This window comes from Triticum aestivum, chromosome 2D (assembly GCF_018294505.1).
Source record: "Triticum aestivum cultivar Chinese Spring chromosome 2D, IWGSC CS RefSeq v2.1, whole genome shotgun sequence".
Taxonomy (NCBI): Eukaryota; Viridiplantae; Streptophyta; class Magnoliopsida; order Poales; family Poaceae; genus Triticum; species Triticum aestivum.
In genome coordinates, this window is record NC_057799.1 from 295016237 (window position 1) to 295038849 (window position 22613).

Consider the following 22613-nt stretch of genomic DNA (forward strand, 5'->3'; position numbering starts at 1 on the left):
GCAGTATCTGTGGGAGTAAAAACACGGTCTTCAGAAAAATATCGTGCTACCTGTCGATGGAGATAGAACCAAGGTTGTACTTGCCCAAGAACCAGCCCCACCACACATAACCCAGACTCACGCAGATTGTACCCCTACCCAGTTGGACAGAGAACCAGCTACACCCTTCTAACCCCAACCCCAGCAGATAGTAACCCAGTTCCCGTTGACACAGCACCCTCTCCACCACAGAGCACCCAAACTCGAGCAGTTAGTAAGGCAACTGCAGTGCCCAAAGCATGAGGACCACCACTCCGAACCCCAAGTCAACGCTTAAACACTACAGGAATCAGCTACTTTGCCATCTGCCACGGCAGACGGAAAAGGCAAGGATGGCGGACGGCAAAGGCCTTTGCCGTCTGCCACGGACGGCAAAAGGCTCCGGCAAAGTAGGCTACGGTAAAGATCTTCTTTGCCGTCTGCTTTCTGAAGCGGACAACAAAGGGACCTTTGCCATCAGCGGCTGACGGCAAAGAAGCCCTCCCTTTGCCGTCTGCCAAACGCAATCTTTGCCGTCAGCCTCGTAAAATCATGGACGGCAAAGAACTTAGTAAATATTAAAAAAACATTCGGTGAGCAGCCTGTCCAGCGTCCTGCGTTTGGCGTGTCCGGTGCCCGGCAAGCAGTACTCCAACAATACAAACCGACGAGAGGAATGAACGGACGACGATAAACACTACATTACCATCAACACTTGCTCCAAGAATCGACAAATGAATTTCACAATACATTACCCACAAACACTACAGTATACACGAACAAATTACAAGAGATTTGATTTAACGAGGAGCTCCAATCCGCCCGCATCTGCGCCGGAGCTCACCACGCTCATCCAGGCGCTGGATCCGGTTGCGACCCCACCCTTCAATGAGGGCCAGCACCCAGCACCCTTGGTTACGGGCAGAGCTGCCGCAGGCCGCTGCTGCTCGAGGTGGCAGGGGCAAACAGGGACCGGGCCAGGCACGGCGGTGTTGAGGGCGAAGAGAGAAGGGGCCGGCGCCAGTGGGCGAGGTGGTGGCCGGAAGGGGCAATGGGGGCTGGGGCCGGCGGGGCAAAAGGGGACGGGGCCGGGCACGGCGGCGTCGGGGGCGAAGAGAGAAGGGGCCTGCACCAGCGGGCGAGGTGGTGGCCGGAAGGGGGCGATGGGGGCCGGGGCCGGCGGGAGCAAACGGGGAGAGGGCCAGGCACGGCGGTGACTGGGGAGAAGAGAGAAGGGGCCGTGCCGGCGGGCAAGGTGGTGGCCGGAAGGGGGCGATGGGAGCCGGGGACGGCGGCCGGCTGGGGCGACGAGAGGCGGGGAGCAGAGGCGTACGAGAGAGAAGGGAGACAGATCGTGGTGGGGGTGGCTCTCAGGAGGATAAGGGAGAGAGAGAGAGTGGGTGGTGGGGGCGTGGGATGGGCCGCATCAGTTTTGCGTTGTGGAGATGCATGTGTGGAGCAGATCATGCCATGTCATCGATCCGTGTGGTGTGCTTTCTCTTTGCTGTCCGCTAGCGGACGGCAAAGAATTTTTGCCGTCCGCCAGCAGACGGCAAAGAAACTGGCCATTAGGTTGTCCTCGTAAGCCCGGCACCCACCCTCTTTGCCGTCAGCTAGCAGACGGCAAAGCTTCTTTGTCGTCCGCTAGCAGACGACAAAGATACGGCTGATGGCAAACCCTATCTTTGCCGTCCGCTGCCTCTTTGCCGCCCGCTTTCTGGTGGCTGATGGCAAAGCCTTCCTTTGCCGTTCGCTGGCTGACGGCAAAGAGTCGGCAGACGGCAAATGTGCTGATTCCAGTAGTGAAAGCAGAAGAAGAATTGTTCTCAGGTCAGGTTCCATAGCTATGGTTCATACTAATTTGCTCTTGCATCACTGTATTTACTCATACCAACTAATTTCAAATTTGAAGGATGCAATTGAAACTCCAATGGTGCAACAGGTATGTTTTAAACCTGTTTCTTTAACGTGTTTGCTGTTGTAACTTGCTCTATGTTGATTTCAGTTTTAATTGAATAAACAGTTATGTTCTCATGCCATGCACATTACAAGTGTTGTTATTGCTGTGTAGTTTCCCACACTTATATTCTGTCTATGATGCTTTGTCTTAAATAGATATGATTCGAACTGTATCTATCTTGATTTGGCAACATAAACTAGAATGATATAGACCATACAGTGACCATACTACATAGATATATGTTTGTTTCATGCTGTTATCCTGTCCACCTTACTACTGAACTGGTTTACCAAAATGAGCTTCATATACTACATTGTAAACCTGTGATGTGTTTGTTTGTTTCTCTTTTAGAACGCGGATAAAATATTGGAGAAGAGTACCCCATTATGCAATGGTAAAGGAAGTAATGCAGTTAAGGTTCAAGATAGTGAGACATCCCTGTTGGTCTCCAAGAAAGCTGATAAAAACTATATTGAAGACACTGAGACAACCCCAAAGTCCTGTCTTGATGTAGTGTTCGAGTTACTAGCTACTACTACTGGCACCAGCTCTTCGAACTTGCTGCCTGAATCAGTTCGGCTTCTTGAGTCTCAACTTCAAGTTGAAAGACATCGATCAGATGTTATGCAACAGGAAGCCGAAGGACTGAGGAAGTCCCTGTAGAATTCAGATGCATACTTTCTGGTGCAACAACAAGTGCTGGAGGATTTAAGCGCCAAACAAGAGAAAGTTAATAAGCTTGCTAAGCATCTTGCCAGCATTATGGGAACCCAGGATATTGTTTCTTGAGCTCTTCTGATGTGGTTTCAATTCTGGACTTGTTTTGTTGCGGCGTTTATATGCTGCTTTGTTCCCTATATTTGCACTGGTGGCGAACTTTGATGCCCAGTGGATGTAATATGTGTAATAGCCGTGATAGCCTAGCGTAAGTTGCTTGCCTATTTATTTCCTTATTGTCTTGTTTATTTGTTTTCTTGTAGTCAGTGCAGTTCTTTTTCCGCGGTTTGCTAGTGGCTGCAATAACCTATTTTTTTAAACTAGGCCACATTAACCATGGGGTACATATTTACTGTGGTTAACATGGGCCTCCTACGGGCCGTAGAAACAATGGGCCTTCTAAGGGCCGTAGAAACAATGGGCCTTCTACGGGGAGTAGAAACAATGGGCCTTATACGGGCCGTAGACACAATGGGCCTTCTACGGGCCGTATCATCAATGGGCCTTATACGGGCCGTAGACACATTGGGCCTTCTACGGGCCGTATCATCAATGGGCCTTCTACGGTCCGTATGATCGGTTGGCCAAACATGGGCCAATAACATACCACATTATGGCCGTAAATGGGCTAGAGTTGAAATCGTCCGTTCATGGGCCGACCATAACGGGCCGTCGTTAATCGGCCGTATTTGATGACGCTATGAAAACGGCCCAACGTATTAACGGGCCACAAACGGGCCGACTGTAACCACAGGCTGAATTTGGCCCACAAGCAGAAAATGACAGTAACGGGCCGAAAGTAAACGAATGCTGGAAATGAGCCCAAGAATAAATGGGCCCTGAGAAGGCCGAAAGATAACATGGGCTGGAAATGGCCCAACGGAATAATGGGCAGTTAATGGGTATAAAGTGATACACTGTTCATTACGGGCCAGTTTTACCACGGGCCATTAATGGGCCGAGGGTTACTAAGGGCCTCATATGGGCCGAAAAACGTCATGGGCCATACATGGGCCGGAAGTTAAAATGGGCTGGAATTATATTGGACGGCCCAAATGACGCTACTGGGCCTAATTCGGATAGGCCGTAAATAGGCCCTGGGTTAGCGGGCTGTAAATGGGCTATATGCGAACAGGCCGTTAACAGGCTTGCCGTGGGACGGCCCGCCACCTTTTGACCAAGTCAAACGTGCCCATCTTTTCACAGGAATGGGCCTCTGTTGGGCCGTGCCACGTGTTGACATATCATAGGCGCTTTGGGTCCAATGAGTGGATGACATCTATCCCAACGGTGAGCCCACACGTGTTTCCTCCAGCCAATGATGATTTTACACGTGGAAAATCCCCATTGGTCGGGGCTGTTAACGGGTTATCGGATCCAAAATCGGACCCGATAGCTTAACGGCGTTCCGTTACGGTGGATGCACGTGTCGGTCACCCTTGACGAAAGCACTTCTGTGACGCGCGATTTATCGTCATGGAAGTGGACACTTCCGTGACGATAATTTGGGTAATGTCATGGAACACTTCTACGACAGCACAGCTCTGACTATCTTGATTCTGTCATAAAATTGTCATGGATGTACATGCATGACAGAAAACGTGACCTACTGTGACAAACACGTATCATCACGGAAGTGAATTTTTTTGTAGTGTTGGATTCCCAAGGAGGAAAGGTGATGTAGCATAGCAGCGGGAAGAATTTCCCTCAGTTAATAAACAATGTTTACCGAACCAGTAGGAGGCACCACACTAACAATGTTAGCAGTACCTTCACACAAACACAACAATTTCTTGCACAAAACAAAGGCAAGGGGGTCGTCACTGATACGTCTCCATCCTATCTATATATTTTATTATTTCATGCCAATATTCTGCAACTTTCACATACTTTTGGCAACATTTTATATTATTTTTCACACTAACATATTGATCCAGTCCCCAGTGCCAGTTCCTGTTTTTTGCATGTTTTTGTTTCGCAGAAAATCCATATCAAACAAAGTCCAAACGTGATAAATTTTTGCAGAGATTAATTGTGGAAGATATGTAATTTTTGGGAGGTGAAATCAATGCAAACAGAGACCCACTACCTTCACAAGGCATCAGGGCGCCACCACCCCCGGCCGCACGGGGTTGCCTTGTGGGCACCTCGTAAGTCGGTTTGAGTCCTTCTTCGGTCGCAAGGAAGCATATATTGAGGAAAAAATCGTGTTAAAATTTCAGCCTGATCGGGCCTACGAATCTCCAGGAATATAAGAAATGGTTTTTGGCCAGAAAACATGATAGTGAAACAGAAGAAAAGAGAGAGAGAGAGATTCAATCTCGGAGGGGCTCTTGCCCTCCGAGAGCCATGTCTACCATCGGCCATAGGAGAAACTCACCCCCATCTGGGGGGAGGAAGAAGAAGAGGGGGGGGGGGTCTCTCCCCCTCTCTCCCGGTGGCGCCGGAACACCGCCGGGGCAAACATCGTGACGACGATCTAAACCACCAACTTCGCCGCCGTCAACACCAACACTCTCCCCGTCTATGCAGCAGTGTAACCTCTCTCTTCCCATTGTAATCTCTACTTAAACATGGTGCTTTATGCCACATATTATTATCCAATGATGTGTTGCTGTCCTATGATGTTTGAGTAGATTTGTTTTGTCATATGGGTTGATTAATGATCGTGATTGGTTTGAGTTGTATGTTCTATTTTGGTGCTTTCCTATTGTGCCTTCTGTGGCGTGCACACGTGGGGGATTCCCGCTGTAGGTAAGTAATTCTAGTTTTATTCTTGCAAATTACTCATAGTTTTATTCTAGCTAAGTAATTCTAGTTTTATTCTTGCAACTTATCCTATTACACCTACAAAGTTAAGTGTGCCTAGAGTTGTATCGGTGGCCGATAGAACTTGAAGGAAATATAAATTATACCTTTAGCTCCTCATTGGGTTCGACACTGTTATCAAGAAAGGCTAAAATTTGATCCCCTATTCTTGTGGGTTATCAAGACCTTTTTCTGGCGCCGTTGCCGGGGAGCAATAGCGTGGCGTGAATATTCTTGTGTGTGCTTGTTTGCTTTATCTCTAAGTAGTTTTTATTTTTTTTTCTCTTGTTTTCTATCATTAGTTATGTCTAGGAAATGCAAAACACCAAAAAATTAGTTGTACTTGCTAACCCAGTGGTTGACGAACCAGCCAAAATCTGCCATACTCCTGAAGCTTTTTACTTGGATCATTTGTGCTCGTACTAAAAATCCAACTAGCTTAGTTGAGGGAAAATCATTAGATGAACATGCTTATTTTATGTGACACCTCTTGTCTAAAAAAGGAAAACTATTATGGCATCAAAATAATAGTTTGCATTGCTATGCTTGGAATTTATGCGAATACATGATTTTACTTGTTGTTTCGAAGACCCTAAAAACACCTTCCCTTCCAATGTGAACTTAACGATAATGGAATCTTATCTTCTTGTGTTAAAGGTGTTTATAATTACTAGGATATTGAACAAACTAAAGAATTTGTTTCTTTTAAGGGTGCCAATGAAATTGCTTCTTTGATTGAAAAGTGCTCTTTGCAAACCTGAAAATTTTGCCATACTTAAATATTGGTATGAAAACTATGCTTCTAATGCTTATGTTAAATAATATATTGAGGAAGCCTCTGCTATCCAAGAAGAGATTAACATTTTGCATGAATCTATGGAAGAAGAAATTGCTGAAACTTTGAGCTCATTAGATGAAAAATATTAGGAGGAGAGCGAAGAACAAAAGGAGGAAGAGCGGATTGATCACCCGTTCCCACCTTCTAATGAGAGTAACTCTTCAACTTGTATTTATTTAATTTCCCTTCATGCTTAACGAAGGATGAATGCTATGACGATTGCTATGATCCCTTGGGTTCATTTGAAATACCCCTTTTTGATGAAATTGATGCTTGCTATGCTTGTGAACATGATGCCAATATGAATTATTCTTATGGAGATGAAATTTCTATAGTTCCTTATGTTAAACATGAAATTGTTGCTATTTCACCCACACATGATAGTCCTATTATATTTTGAATTCTCCCAACTATACTATATCGGAGAAGTTTGCGCTTATTAAGGATTATATTGATGGGTTGCGTTTTACCATTACACAGGATGATTTTGATGAATATAATATGCATGTTCTTGCTGCTCATAATTGCAATTATTATGAGGGGGGAACTACATCTCCGCCTTTCTATGTTTCCAATACGATAAAATTGCAAGAAACTGTATATGCTATGTATCGGCCTTTGTTATATGTGCATGAATTGTTCTTTTATGACATGCCGATGCATAGGAAGAGAGTTAGACTCCTTTGTTATGTGATATATGTTGCTTTGCGCTCACTAGTAAACTATAAATCATTGTTAATTAAAATTGGCTTTGATATACCTTGGGATCCGTGTGGATCAATTACTTGAGAACTATATGCCTAGCTTCATGGTTTAAAAAAAGCACTGCCTGGGAGACAACCCAAAAGTTTTAGAGTGTCATTTTATTCTATTGTGTGCTTTTAGAAAAGTTGAAAAACAAAAAATATAGAGGGGAACCTAAAACTGTTAGAAAAATAAAAGTGGAAGTGAGAGAGACAAGCAATGTGGAAGTTGGGCTAGCCTTGAACTTTGTTCACGCCCATGGGAACTTTGTGAACCTTGATTACAAGAACTTTTCAAGAAAACTAATTATCCCTTGTACAAATCCATTTTATAAAGATAATGTGCCAAGATTTACCTTTAGGGTATTTGAATTGTTGGTTTAGTGTCTGCTGTGCAAAAACAAAAACTTTCTCTCTAGTGCGTGGATTTTGATAATTCGTTGGAACGTCGAAAAGTTCTGAAATTTTTACACAGTACAAATATGCAATTTTTTTGTCTTAACATTTTAGAATTATTTGAGTTACAGAAGTATATGTACCATCTGCATCTTTACACACTGTCCTGTTTTCATAGATTGCTATTATAGTTTCTTTATTTGCTTATGTTTGGAATCTTGTTGAGCCCCATTGACTTGGGAGCCATAGAATTGTGATAGAGTACAATGGGTAATTGAAACGTCTCTAATGTATTTACAATTTTTGGTTGTTCCATGCTATTATAGTATCAATCTTGGATGTTTTATATACATTTACAAGCAATTATATATCATATTTTGGAACTAACTTATTAACTTAGTGCCCAGTGCCAGTTGATATTTTTCCTATTTTGGGTTTTTCAGAATGTCAGTACCAAACGAAGTCCAAATGCCATGATACTTTTTTGAGATTTTTTTCCAAAGAAACGAGACACTAGAAGCTTTGGGAGAAGACCAGAAGATGGAACGTGAGCCCACGAGCCACCAGGGCATGCCCGGGGGGTGGCCGCGCCTTGGTGGCTTGTGGGCTCACGTGATTCCGTTTGACCTAGCTCCGCCTCTATAAATTCTCTAAAATAAAGAAACCGACAGAGACCCAGCCAAAATATTTTTTTCGCCGCTGCAAGTTCCAGAACCACGAGATCTAATCTGGAGGCCTTTTCCGGCACTCTAACGGAGGGGGATCCGATCATGGAGGGGCTCTACATAAACCTTGCCGCCCTTTTGATGATCTGTGAGTAGTTTACCACAGACCAACGAGTCCATAATTATTAGCTATATGGCTCTCTCGCTCTTTTTGATCTTCAAGACAATGTTCTCCCCAATGTTCTTAGAGATCTATTCGATGTCATAACTTCTTGTGGTGTATTTGTTGGGATTCGATGAATTGTGAGTTTATGATTAGATTTATCCATGAATATTATTTGAGTTTTCTGAACCCTTTTATGCATAGTTGCAACAGCTTCGTATTTCCCTTTGATCTATTCATTTGGTTTGGCCAACTAGATAGATTTTTCTTGCAGTGGGAGAGGTGCTTTGTAATGGGTTTGATCTTGTGGTGCTCAATCCCAGTGACAGAAGGGAACATGACACGTATTTGTATCATTGACATTGAGGATAAAAAGATGGGGTTTATTCATGCGTAAGTTTACTTTGTCTACATCATGTCATCTTGCTTAAGGCGTTACTCCGTTCTTTATGAACTTAATACTCTAGATGCATACTGCATAGCGGTCTATGTGTGGAGTAATAGTAGTAGATGTAGGCAGGAGTCGGTCTACTTGTCTCAGACGTGATGCCAATACACATGATCATTACCTTCGATATCATCATGATTATTTACTTTTCTATCAATTGCCCAACAGTAATTTGTTTACCAACCTATGCTATTTTCAAGAGAGATGCCTCTCGTGAAAACTATGGCCACCGGGTCTACTTTTATCATATATAAAATCCTAGAAATACCTTGCTACAATTTTACTTTATTTTATTTTGTAGTTTTGTTCGATCTATCTATCAATTGCTACATAATTTAATCTTGCACGTAACCGCCGAGGGATTAACATCCGCTTGTTCGCGTTGGGTTGCAAGGATTTGTTTTTTGTGTGCAGGTGTTGCTAATGAGGTATTGCATGGTTCTTAACTGAGGGAAATACTTATCTCTACTGTATTGCATCATCCTGTCCTCTTCGGGGAAATCCCAACACAGTTCACAAGTAGCAGGAATAATTTCTCACGCCATTGCCGGGGAGACATCATCAACACCTATCAAGTACCTATGCATACTTTCATCTCCTTGCATTTACATTATTTGCCATTTGCCTCTTGTTTTCTTCTCCCCACTTCTAAAACGTTTTCACAAAAACACGAAAGTATGTTTGCCTTTTTGCTTGCTTTCTTGTTTTGTTTGCCTTCCTATGCACACTTAAAACAGAAAATGAAAGCGAAAATTAAGATGACTATGGATTCACATAAATTTTTCTACTTGGATCATCTTTGATCCATATGTGCTCGTGTTGAATCCCCAAGTAGTTCAGTTGAGGGAAAATCATTAGATCAGTATGATCATTTTGTGCATCACCGTTTGTCTCAAAAAGGGAGACTATTATGGAATCAAATAAATTGTTTGTTATGCTATGCTTGGAATCTATGTGAAATTTATGATTTTACTTGTTGCTCGGAGAACCCTAAAAAACACCTTCCCTGCCTATGTGAGTTTAATGATAATGAAATCTTATCTTCTTATGCCAAAGGTGTTTATAGTTACTATGATATCTAACAAATCAAAGAATTTGTTGCTTTTAATGGTACTTATGAAGTTTCTTCTTTGATTAAAAAGTATGATATTACTCTCTACAAACCTGCAAATTTTGACATACTTAAATATTTCCATGAAAACTATGCTTCTAAAGCCTATGTTAGCGAATTCATGAGGAGAATGTCTGCTGCTTTGGAAGAGAATAATGTTATGCATGAATCTATAGATAATTATGATTCCATTGATTTGATTGAAATATCCACACTTGATGAACATGATGCTTGCTATTCTTATGGACATGATGCCAATATTAGTGATGCTTATGGAGATGAACTTGCTATAGTCCTTATGTTAAACATGAAATTATTGCTATTGCACCCACACTTGATAGCCCCTTGAATGAAAAGCATGATTGCAATGGTGTTACTAGAAATTCTACTAGTGACAATTGTGCTAATGATATGCAATGGGATGATAACTTTGTTATGTTTACTACTTATTGCAATGATCATGATTGGGGTGATAATGTTTCTTATGATCTTGAAAATTTATTTAAGCCTCATGATGAATATGATATTGATAATAATGTTTGGCATAATATTTAAAGTGGGCTTGGAAGAGCGTCAACTTTAGGTAAAAATAATCCCACATATTTGGAGAGTGTTCAATCTTATGAAATATTTGATAAAAGTGGGATTGGAGAGGTCATGAATCTACTTGATATTAATCCCACTACCTTGGAAGATTGTAAACTTTTCTGCATGTAGATCATGGAGAGAAAATATTATATGATAGCTATATAGTAGAATTTGATTATGATATTAGATGTAATTATTATGAGAGAGGAAAATATGGTTGTAGAAATCTTCATGTTACTAAATTACCTCTCTTCATGTTGATATTGTTATTGTTTCTTTCTTCTTACTTGCATATGCTAGATATTACATGTCTTGATAATTTGTTTACTTATAAAATGCCTATGCATAGGAAGAGAGTTAGACTTAAATGTGTTTGTCTCATGTTTCATGATGCTCTCTTTATGTTTCAATTAGTATCTTTCATGTGAGCATCGTTGAAATCTCAAGCCTATCTTAATGGCTATAAAGAAAGATCTTATTGGAAGACAACCCAATGGCTATCTTTTTATGTTTTCTTGTGTGCACACAATTATGATACTATTATGGTCATTTTTTTTTGTTTTAATTAGTGTTTTTTCCAAGCAAAGCCTTTGGGATGATTTTGATGATAGTTGCTTTGATTCCGTGCAAAAATAGAAACTTTTTCGCTCAGTAACAGGATTGTTAAAATTCACTAGAGCGTCAAAAAATTCTGAATGTTTTACATATGATTGATATACAATTTTTTCCAATTTGTCCTAAATTTTCCGAATGTTTCGAGTTACTGAAGTATAATTATTTTTTGAATTGCCACAGACTATTCTGTTTCTGACAAATTCTGTTTTTGTTGCGTTGTTTGCTTTATTTGATGAATCTATGGATTATGTCGGGGGGATATAAGACATGATGGAGTTAGAATACAATAGGTATAATGAAATAATAAAATATTAATTTGTTTGAAATAGTACTTAAAGTAGTGATTTGCTTTATTATACTAATGGATCTCACGAGGTTTTGTTAAGTTTTGTGTGCCGAAGTTTTCAAGTATTGGGTGAGATCGCGATGGATGAAGGAATAAGGACGGACAAGAGCCTAAGCTTGGGGATGCACGAGGCACCCCCAAGGTAATATTCAAGTACTCATAAGCAACTAAGCTTGGGGATGCCCCGGAAGGCATCCCCTCTTTGTTCTACCGACCATCGGTAACTTGGAGCTATATTTTATACATCACATAATATGAGTTTTTCTTGGAGCGTTGTGTATTATAAGAGTCGTTGTTTTGTTTGCCTTTTAGTTTGTCACAATCATCTTTTTTGACACACCTATTTGAGAGGGACAAACATTTTTCATGATTTGTTAGAATACTCTATGTGCTTCACTTATATCTTTTGAGCTAGGCACTTCCTCTAGTACTTCACTTATATCATTTTGAGCACGGCGGTGAATTTATTTTGAAGAAATACATGAACTCTCATGCTTCACTTATATCTTTTTGAGAGTTGATAATAGTAATGGTAATTTGCAGAAGATATGAATTTGTTCCCAATATGATGAATATTCAAGAAGGATATAATAAAAACTTTCATGTAGATCATTGGATATGATAAGTGTGATTCCTTGCAAAGTTTTGTGATATGGAGATGATAATCTGTGAGTCCTGCTTGTGAGTAATTGTGATTTAGTAAGAATATTGGTGTAAAGGTTTGTGATTCCCTATGCATGTAGGTAAAGTCAATAGTTATGCAACAAAGTTGCATCCTACTTATGGTGCATTATTCAGTGTTAGTTATTCTCAATGCATGTTTATGACCGTTTTCATTTTTTGGTTGGTTGCTTCTCAATCTATTTGCTAGCCTTCATTTGTACTAAGCGCAAATACTGCTTGTGCATCCAATTCCTTAAACCCAAATTTGTGCCAAATGTTTCCACCATATCTACCTATAAGCGGTATTTACATGCCGCTTTAAGTAAATTTGCATGTGCCAACTCTAATCATTCAAGAAAAAACCGTTTTGTGTGCCCGTACTGCTCATGATGCGGCAGGGGGTGGCCACTATCTTCCATGTTAGGTGGGTTATTCTCACGATGAGTGTTTATTCACTTGTCATTGCACGAGAAAATGGCAAGGTAATAGGGATGCCCAGTCCCGAAATGAATCAAAATGAAAAAAATACAAAAAATTCCTTGGAATGTTGTTGGTATGGAGGGCACCCGTAGATACGTTAGCCATGGATTGTGAAAGAATGGTGGAAAGTAAATGAACTTTATTTTCTGTTTGGGAACTGCCTATAATCTGTCTAGCATGGAAGATGTTGGGAACTTTCAGTCGTATCGTTGACAGGAAAAGGATGCCTATCTTAAAAATAATTTTATCTCTGTTTTAAACTTTGAGCTCTGTCACTCTGCAAATCTATGCTTCCCTCTGTGAAGGGCCTATCTATTTTACTTTTATGCAATATTTTATTTTTGTTTTGAGTCTCCATCTTCTCTTATAAAGCACCAACTAGAGAGCACTATTGTCATAGATATGCATTGGGTGTAGTTAATATTGAGTGTGTTTCATTAATAGATCAATGACTAATCATAATGGTCTAGGGATAGCTTTCTTTAGCATTGATATTTTTAAAGGCATGGTTGCTTGTTGGTATGCTTGAGTATTTATGTTTTCATGTCAAACTATACACTATTGCTTTGAATAATCCAAGTCCAAATATCCATGCCACAAAAGAGAATATTATATGATGAATGGGATGGGTAGCATTCCACATCAAAAATTCTGTTTTTATCATTTACCTTCTCGAGGACAAGCAGGAATTAAGCTTGGGCATGCATGATAGGTCTCCAACGTATCTATAATTTTTTTTGTTGCATGCTATTATAGTATCAATATTGGATGTTTTATATACATTACATGCAATTATATATCATTTTTGGGATTAACCTATTAACTTAGTGCCCAGTTCCAGTTGCTGTTTTTTGCCTATTTTTGTTTTTTTAGAATATCAATACCAAACGAAGTCCAGATGGCACAAAACTTTTTGGAGATTTTTTCCAGACAAAAGAGACACTAGAAGCTTCACGAGAAGACCAGAAGATGAAACATGGGCCCACGAGGCACCAGGGTGCGCCCATGGGGGTGGCCGCGCCTTGGTGGCTCGTGGGGCCCATGTGTCTCCGTTTGACCTAACTCTGCCTCTGTAAATTCTCTAGAATTGAGAAACCAACACAGAGCCAGCCACAATACTTTTTCTTCCGCCGCAAGTTTCAGAACCACGAGATCCCATCTGGAGGCCTTTTTCGGCACTCTGCCGGAGGGGGATTCGATCACTGAGGGGTTCTATATCAACATTGCTGCCCTTTCGATGATGTGTGAGTAGTTTAACACAGATCTACGGGTCCATAGTTAGTAGCTAGATGGCTCTCACTCTCTTTTTGATTTCCAATACAATGTTCTCCTCAATGACCTTGGAGATCTATTTGATGTAATGACTTTTTGCGGTGTGTTTGTTGGGATCCGATAAATTGTGAGTTTATGATCAGATTTATCCATCTATATTATTTGAGTTTTCTCTGAACTCTTTTATGCATGATTGTTATAGCTTCGTATTTCTGTTTGATCTATTCATTTGGTTTGGCAAACTAGATTGATTTTTCTACCAATGAAAGAGGTGCTTTGTAATGGGTTCGATCTTGCGGTGCTCAATCCCAGTGACAGAAGGGGACATGACACGTATTTTTATCATTGTCGTTATGGATAAAAAGATGAGGTTTATTCATGCGTGAGTTTACTGTCTACATCATGTCATGTTGCTTAATGCGTTACTCCGTTCTTTATGAACTAAATACTCTAGATGCATGCTGGACAACGCTCCATTTGTGGAGTAATAATAGCAGATGCAGGCAGGAGTCGCTCTACTTGTCTCGGACGTGATCATTGCCTTGGATATTGTCATGATTATTTGCTTTTCTATCAATTGACCAACAGTAATTTGTTTACCCATCGTATGCTATTTTCAAGAGAGAAGCCTCTAGTGAAAACTATGGCCCCCGCGTCTAATTTGGTCATATATAAAATCCTAAATTTTACTTTATTTATTTTATTTTGTATTTTTGTTCGATCTATCTATCAATTACTACACAATTGAATCTGGCATGTAACCGCCGAGGGATTGAGAACCCCTTGTTCGCGTTGGGTTGGAAGGATTTGTTATTTGTGTGCAAGAGTTCATGTTTGGTAAATATTCAAGGAGACACAAGCGTCTAAACATGGGGATGCCCCGAAAGGCATCACATCTTTCGTCTTCGACAATTATTGCTATGTCTCGGTTTCTGTTTTGTTCATATGATATGCGTAAATTCTTGGAGCGTCTTTTGTGTTTATTTTTTCCTTTTCCTTTGTGCACCATGCTGCTATGAGATAGTCCTTGGTTGAGAATGCTCTTTGCACTTCACTTACATCTTTTGAGTATGGCTTTATAGAATTCTTCATGTGCTCCACTTATATCATTCGAAGTTTGGGAGCTCGTTTCTCTACATAGGAAAACTGTTATTTATAGAATTCTCTTTTGCTTCACTTATATTTATTTGAGTGTGGTCTTCTGTATAAAGGATTAAACTCTCATGCTTCACTTATATATATTTAGAGAGTCAAGAGGAATTGGTCTTTCACATGGTGAGTCACAAAATTCTACATAAAACTTGTAGATCACTGAATATGATATGTTTGGTTCCTTGCAATAGTTTTGCAATATTAAGATGGTAAAATGTGGGGGTATTAGTGAATGATTGTGGTTTAGTAAGAATATTTGTGTTAAGGTTTTTCATTCCCGAAGCATGCACGTATAGTCTCCCATTATGCGATGAAGTTGGAGCATGATTTATTATTGAGTGTCTACCTTTTGAGTGGCGGTTGGGGACGAGCGATGATATTTTCCTACCAAGCTATCCCCCCTAGGGGAGTATTACTTTGCTTCGAGGGCAAATAAAACTTTACAATAATTATGTGAGTTCTTTATGACTAATGTGAGTCCATGGATTATACGCACTCTTACCTTTCTGCGATTTTCTAGCCTCTTCGTACCATGCGTTGCCCTTTCTCACCTCAGGAGTCGGTGCAAACTTCGCCGGCGCATCCAAACCCCGTGATATGATACGCTCTATCACACATAAGCCTCCTTATATCTTCCTCAAAACCGCCACCATGCCTACCTTTTATGGCATCTCCATAGCCATTCCGAGATATATTGCCATGCAACTTCCACCGTTCCGTTTTTATGACATACATGTTCATTATCATGTTGTTTTGCATGATCATATAGCTGACATAGTATTTGTGGCTCACCCACCGTTCATCATTACTATACATGTTATGCTAGATCATTGCACATCCTGATACACTGCCAGAGGCATTCATATGGAGTCATATTGTTTCAGTCGAGTTATAGGTAAATAATAGTGTGGTGATCATTATTATTAGAGCATTGTACCAGTGAGCAAAGGATGATGAAGACAATGATTCCCCCACAAGTCGGGATGAGACTCCGGACTAAAAATAAAAAATAGAGATAAAAAAGAGGCTAAAAAGAGCCCATCAAAAAAGGAGAAAAAGAAAGACAAAACAAAAAAATGAAATGAGAGAAAAAGAGAGAAGGTGCAATGTTACTATCCTTTTACCAAACTTGTGCACCTATTCTTCATATATGGAGTCTCCTTAGTTATCGCTTTCATATACTAGTGGGAATTTTTGTTTATAGAACTTGGCTTGTATATTTCGATGATGGGCTTCCTAAAATGCCCGAGGTCTTCATGATCAAGCAAGTTGGAATCAAACCCACTTAGTTTCAGTCAGAGCTTTCATACACTTACAACTCTTAGTGCATTCGTTGCATGGCAATCCGTACTCCTCGCATTGACATCAATTGATTAGCATCTAATACCGCATTGATTAGCCGCATCGATGTGAGCCTATCTTCCTTTTTGTTGCCCTTATTGATCTCTATCACCGCATTCTATTCCATCCATAGTGCTATGTGCATGGCTCACACTCATGTATTGCATGAGGTTGAAAAAGCTAAAGCGCGTTAAAAAGTTTGAACCAATTGCCCAGCTTGTCATCGGGGTAGTTCGTGATTTATAATTTGTGTTAGGAAGACCAAGCATGACAAGGCTATATGATTTTGTAGGGATAGCGTTCTTTAGCATTTTTATTTTGAAAGGCATGATTGTTTGTTGGTATGCCTGAGTATTGATGTCTTTATATCAAATTATAGACTATTGCCTTGAATCACTCGTATCTTAATATTCATGCCATGATTAGACTATTTGATCAAGATTATGCTAGGTAGCATTCCACATAAAAATATATTTTTATCATTTACCTACTCATTGAGCTTTGACCTCTGGCACCTCTACAAAAGAAATTTATCTCTCAATCTAAGCTTTGAGCTCTGGCACCTCTACATATCCCTACTTCCCTCTGTGAAGGGCCTATCTATTTAATTTACACAATTTTTTATTTGAGTCTCTATCTTCTCTTATAAAGCACCAACTAAGGGGCACTATGATCGTACTTGAGCATTAGATGTAGCTAATATGCGAGTGTGTGTCATGAATGGATTAATGATTGAGCATGATGGGCTAGGGATAACTTTCTTTAGTGTTGATAGTTTGAAAGACATGGTTGCTTGTTGATATGCTTGAGTATTGAAATCTTCATGTCAAAACTAGACTATTGCCTTGAACCATATAGAAGTCCAAATGTCCATGCTACAAAAGAAAAGAATATTTGATGAACATGTTAGGCAGCATTCCACATAAAAAATATGTTTTTATCACATACCTACTCGAGGACGAGTATGAATTAAGCTTGGGGATGCTAATACGTCTCCAACATATCTATAATTTTACCTGTTACATGCAGTTATATTATCATTCTTGGATGTTTTACAATCATTTTATAGGAACTTTATATCATTTTTTGGGACTAACCTATTGACATAGTGCCCAGTGCCCGTTGCTGTTTTTTGCTTGTTTTTACTTCGCACAAAATCATTACCAAACGGAGTCGAAACGCAGCAAAACATTTTGGAGAATTTTTCTAGACCAGGAGGCACCTGATGGGCCCAAGAAGAACCAGAGGGGGCTCCAAGGGGAGCACAACCCACCAGGGCGCGCCAGGAGGCTCAGGCGTGCCCATGTGGGTTGTGCCCACCTCGGTGGCCTCTCGCACCGCCTCTTCGCCCTATAAACCCCAAATATTCCAGAAACCCTAGGGGAGTCAACGAAACACAATTCCAGCCACAGAAAGTTCAAGAACCACGAGATCCAATCTAAACACCATCACGGAGGGGTTCATCATCCTCATTGGTGCCTCTCCGATGATGCGTGAGTAGTTCATCATAGACCTACGGGTCCGTAGGCTGTGGCTAGATGGCTTCCTCTTTCTCTTTTGATTCTCAATCCAATGGTCTCTTGGAGATCTATTTCATGTAACTCTTTTTGCGGTGTGTTTCTTGGGATCCGATGAACTTTGAGTTTATGCTTAGATCTATATCCATGAATATTATTTGAGTCTTCTTTTGATCTCTTATATGCATGCTAATTTATAGCCTCGTATTTCTACTTCAAATCTTTGGTTTATTTAGGCCAACTAGATCGATTTTTGTAGCCATGGGAAGAGGTGCTTTGTGATGGGTTCAATCGTGCGGTGTTCTTTCCCAGTGACAGAAGGGGCAGCAAGACACTGATGTATCGTTGCTATTAAGGATAACAAGATGGGGGCTATTCCTACATGAATAGATCTCGTCTACATCATTTAATAGTTCTTATTGCATTACTCCATTTCTCCATGAACTTAATACACTAGATGCATGCTGGATAGCGGTCGACGTGTAGAGTAATAGTAGTAGATGCAGGCAGGAGTCGGTCTACTAATCTTGGACGTGATGCCCATATATTGATCATTGCCTTGGATATCGTCATAACTATTCGATTTTCTATCAATTGCCCAACAGTAATTTGTTTACCCACCGTGTGCTATTTCTTGAGAGAAGCCACTAGTGAAATCTATGGCCCCTGGGTCTATTTTCTTTATCATATTTGCTTTCCAATCTATTATCTGCCACTTTTATTTCCAGATCTATAATTCCAAAAACCCAAAAATACATTGCTACACTTTTTCATTTCGCGTTTTATTGAGATCTATTTTATCCAATCTACATAATTTTTATCCCGTCAACTTGACAATTCCAGGCGCTGTTACGCGAAAAGGGATTGACAACCCCTTATACACGTCGAGTTGCAAGTATTTGTTCTTTCTTTGCAGGTACAGTTTACATATTGTTGCTTGGTTCTCCTACTGGATTGATACCTTGGTTTCATAACTGAGGGAAATACCTGCCATAGTTATGCTGCATCATCCGTTCCTCTTTGGGGAAATACCATCATAGTTCAAGCGACATCAGCACACACCGGCAAGCATCGCCAAGCAGGGCCTCCTGAGGGGCGGCCTCCCGAGGCTGCCTCCCGAGGGGCGGATACTTCTAGGCTTGCCACCCTACCTCGTGATGCATGTGGGTGAGGCGAGCCATGACAAGTGGAGCCAGGAGGGCGCCAGCGGGCGCAGTCCAGGGCAGTTTCCTCTTTGGTGCTAGAGGGACATGGCCAGCACGCGGGTTCCCAAGGGATCCCCCAAAGCTTACCTCTTCGGTGCAACAAGACCAAGACCACGGGCTCAGCAGGACGTAGGTCATTACCGAGCCCACCTGCATGTCACGACCAGAAGCTTTGCAGACGAATACCACCTTTAGTGAGGCTAGGGTGTACAACTGTCCCCTTTCAAATTGGCCGCTGTGGCATCTCTTCCCGCCTAAGCTTTGGGGAAGAGGACCGAGGCCAGTATAATTATAGGCTAGTCTCCACCATAGAGAGCGATCGAATCCATTCCCCCCTGAGCCCTCACGAGGTAGCTCACACTTGTACTAGTTCATACTCATCCTCACGAGGCAATCAACCAGGAAGCAGGAGCAGGGTCTTACACCGCAAGGTGACCCGAACCTGGGTAAACCACCATGTCCCCCTTCTTCTTCCCGTTCCTCGAGCATGATGGAGCATCACCGTTGGGCGGTGAGTGTTGAGCTCTAGCTTGGCAGAGTCCTTCGTGCACACCCCAGAGTTCGAACCTTCCTTTGGATCCTTGGAGCCCCGATTCCGACATTTGGCGCGCCAGGTAGGTGTATGCCGCAAATCCTTCGTTTTATTCCACTCCCGCTCCACCGCCCCCATGGTCGATGCTCGCCGTGTTCGTGCTGAGCGTCGGGCTGCTCATGTCCCCCAAATGGCACCGGCGGGTCGCTCCGGCTCCCGCGACTCTATTTCTGCCGCGGCCAACGCTGCTGCCGACCCCGCTGCATATGAGCAGCAACATTCTTCCTTGCCACTATTCGTGCAGCGTGATGGTCGCACAACCACACCTTCTCTCACTCCGGCCACAGCTTCGTCCTCCCACGCACGCCATGGGCCGGTGAACCCGCAGGTTGCGCTGCTCATGGAGCGTGAGCTGCCGTGCTACTGCCCCACCGATGAAGTCTACGATGCCTGGCTTAGCCGCATCATCGAGCTCGTCAATGCTGTGGGCGAGGCCCCGGCACCCTCTCACTCGCTCCATCCCCTGCCTTCTCATGCGGGCAATGTAGCGCACGGCGCGCCTCCACCTCCTCCCTTGCACAATAACGACGCCGTACCCCCGGTGTGAGGCACGACTGCGTGGCCCACCACGTGGGGCGCCGGCACAGGACGAGGCTAGCTGTCAGGTCGTCCAGCAACCGCTGCATGATGTGCTAATGCGGCTTGAACTACGTCGGTATTTCCCTAAAGAGGAAGGGATGATGTAGCACAGCTACGGTAGGTATTTCCCTCAGTGATGAGTCCAAGGTTATCAAACCAGTAGGAGAACCATGGAACACCACGTAAACAACTCCTGCACACAAAGAACAAATACTTGCAACCCGACGTAAAGGAGGGGTTGTCAATCCCTCATGGGTAATAAGATAAGTAAAATTGTAGTAGATTGGATAAATAGATCTCGCAGGAACGCGAGATAAAATAAATAAATAAAAATTGCAGAAAAGTATTTTTGTATTTTTGGATTAATAGATATGAAAATAAAAGCAAATAAAAATAGATCGTGAAGGCAAATATAATAAAGAAGAGACCCGGGGGCCGTAGATTTCACTAATGGCTTCTCTCGAGAAAAATAGCATATAGTGGGTAAAGAAATTACTGTTGGGCAATTGATAGAAATTCAAATAATCATGACGATATCCAGGCAATGATCATTATATAGGCATCACGTCCAAGATTAGTAGACCATCTCCTGACTGCATCTACTACTATTACTCCACACATCGACCGCTATCCAGCATGCATCTAGTGTATTAAGTTCATGGAGGAACGGAGTAATGCAATAAGAACGATGACATGATGTAGACAAGAGCTATTTATGTAGAAATAGACCCCATCTTGTTATCCTTAATAGCAACGATACATACATGTTGGTTCCCCTTCTGTCACTGGGATCAAGTGCCGTAAGATCGAACCCATCACAAAGCACCTCTTCCCATGGCAAGAAAAATCGATCTTGTTGGCCTAACTAAACCAAATATTCGAAGAAGAAATACGAGGCTATACGTAATCATGCATATAAGAGATAAAAAACTGAAATAACTTTCATGGATAAAAACGTAGATCTGATCATAAACTCAAAGTTCATCGGATCCCAACAAACACAACGCAAAAAGAGTTACATCAAATAGATCTCCAAGAGACCATTGCATTGAGAATCAAAAGAGAGAGAGGAAGCCATCTAGCTACTAACTACGTACCCGTAGGTCTACAATGAACTACTCACGCATCATCGGAGAGGCACCAAGGAGGATGATGAGCCCCTCCGTGATGGTGTCTAGATTGGATCTGGTGGTTCTGGAACTTGCGGCGGCAGGAATTGATTTTCGTCGACTCCCCTAGGGTTTCTAGAATATTGGGGTATTTATAGAGCAAAGAAGCGGCGCGGGAGGCCACCGAGGTGTGCACAACCCACCAGGGCACGCCTGGGCCCCCAGGCGCGCCCTGGTGGGTTGTGCTCCCCTCAGAGCTCCCCTCAGGTACTTTCTTGTCCCAACAGGTATCTTCTAGTCCAGAGAAAATCACCAAAAAATTTCGCTGCGTTTGGCTGCGTTTGGTATTGATTTCCTGCGAAGTAAAAAAACAAGCAAAAACCTGCAACTGGCACTGGGCACTATGTCAATAGGTTAGTCCAAAAAATGATATAAACTTGCTATAAAATGATTGTAAAACATCCAAGAATGATAATATAACAGCATGGAACAATAAAAAATTATACATACGTTGGAGACGTATCATGCGCGGGCGCTTCCCGCACTGCTACGCCAGAACCAAGACCAAGCCATGCAGGAAGCTGGAGCACGTGGGTGCCAGGACCGCGCTCCTCCCGAGCAAGTCACGCCCATGAGCATCGCTGACTGCCGCGCGTTCACCTAAGAGCTGCGCCGGGCGGTCTGGCCAGTCAAGTTCAAGCCGGAGTTGCCCCGACGCTATGACGGCATCCTCGACCCTACGGAGTTCCTCCAGGTATATGTGCTGAGCATCGAGGCAGCGAAGGGCGACGACAAGGTCGTGGCGAATTGGTTCCCCATGGCTCGCAAGGACGGCGCGCGCTCCTAGATCATGCACCTCCCGAAGGGGTTGCTCTTCATGGGATGAGCTCCGTGAGTAGTTTATCGCCAACTTCCAAGGCAGCAGCGGCCGCTCCGCAAGTACATTCATCGCTTCACCCAGGTTCGCCTCAAGATCCCGAAGGCCTCGGACGAAGCCATCATCTCAGCGTTCACCGACGACATCACGGACGTCATAATGAGCGAGGAGCTCGCCATCAACGATGACTTGTGCAGGGCCCTGGAGTTGTTCAACTTGGCCGACAGGTGCGCCAAGGCAGAAGAAGGCCACCTCTCTCTCCTCGACCACCCGGATGTCGATCCCAAAGATAAGAAGGCCATGGCCAAAGAAGTGAAGCGCAAGGGCCCCGCCGTGCTAGCAGCAGAGCCTGAGCTGAAGCACGGCCATGATTCCGACGAGCCCTCCAAGGATGGTCGTCCATTCAGCGT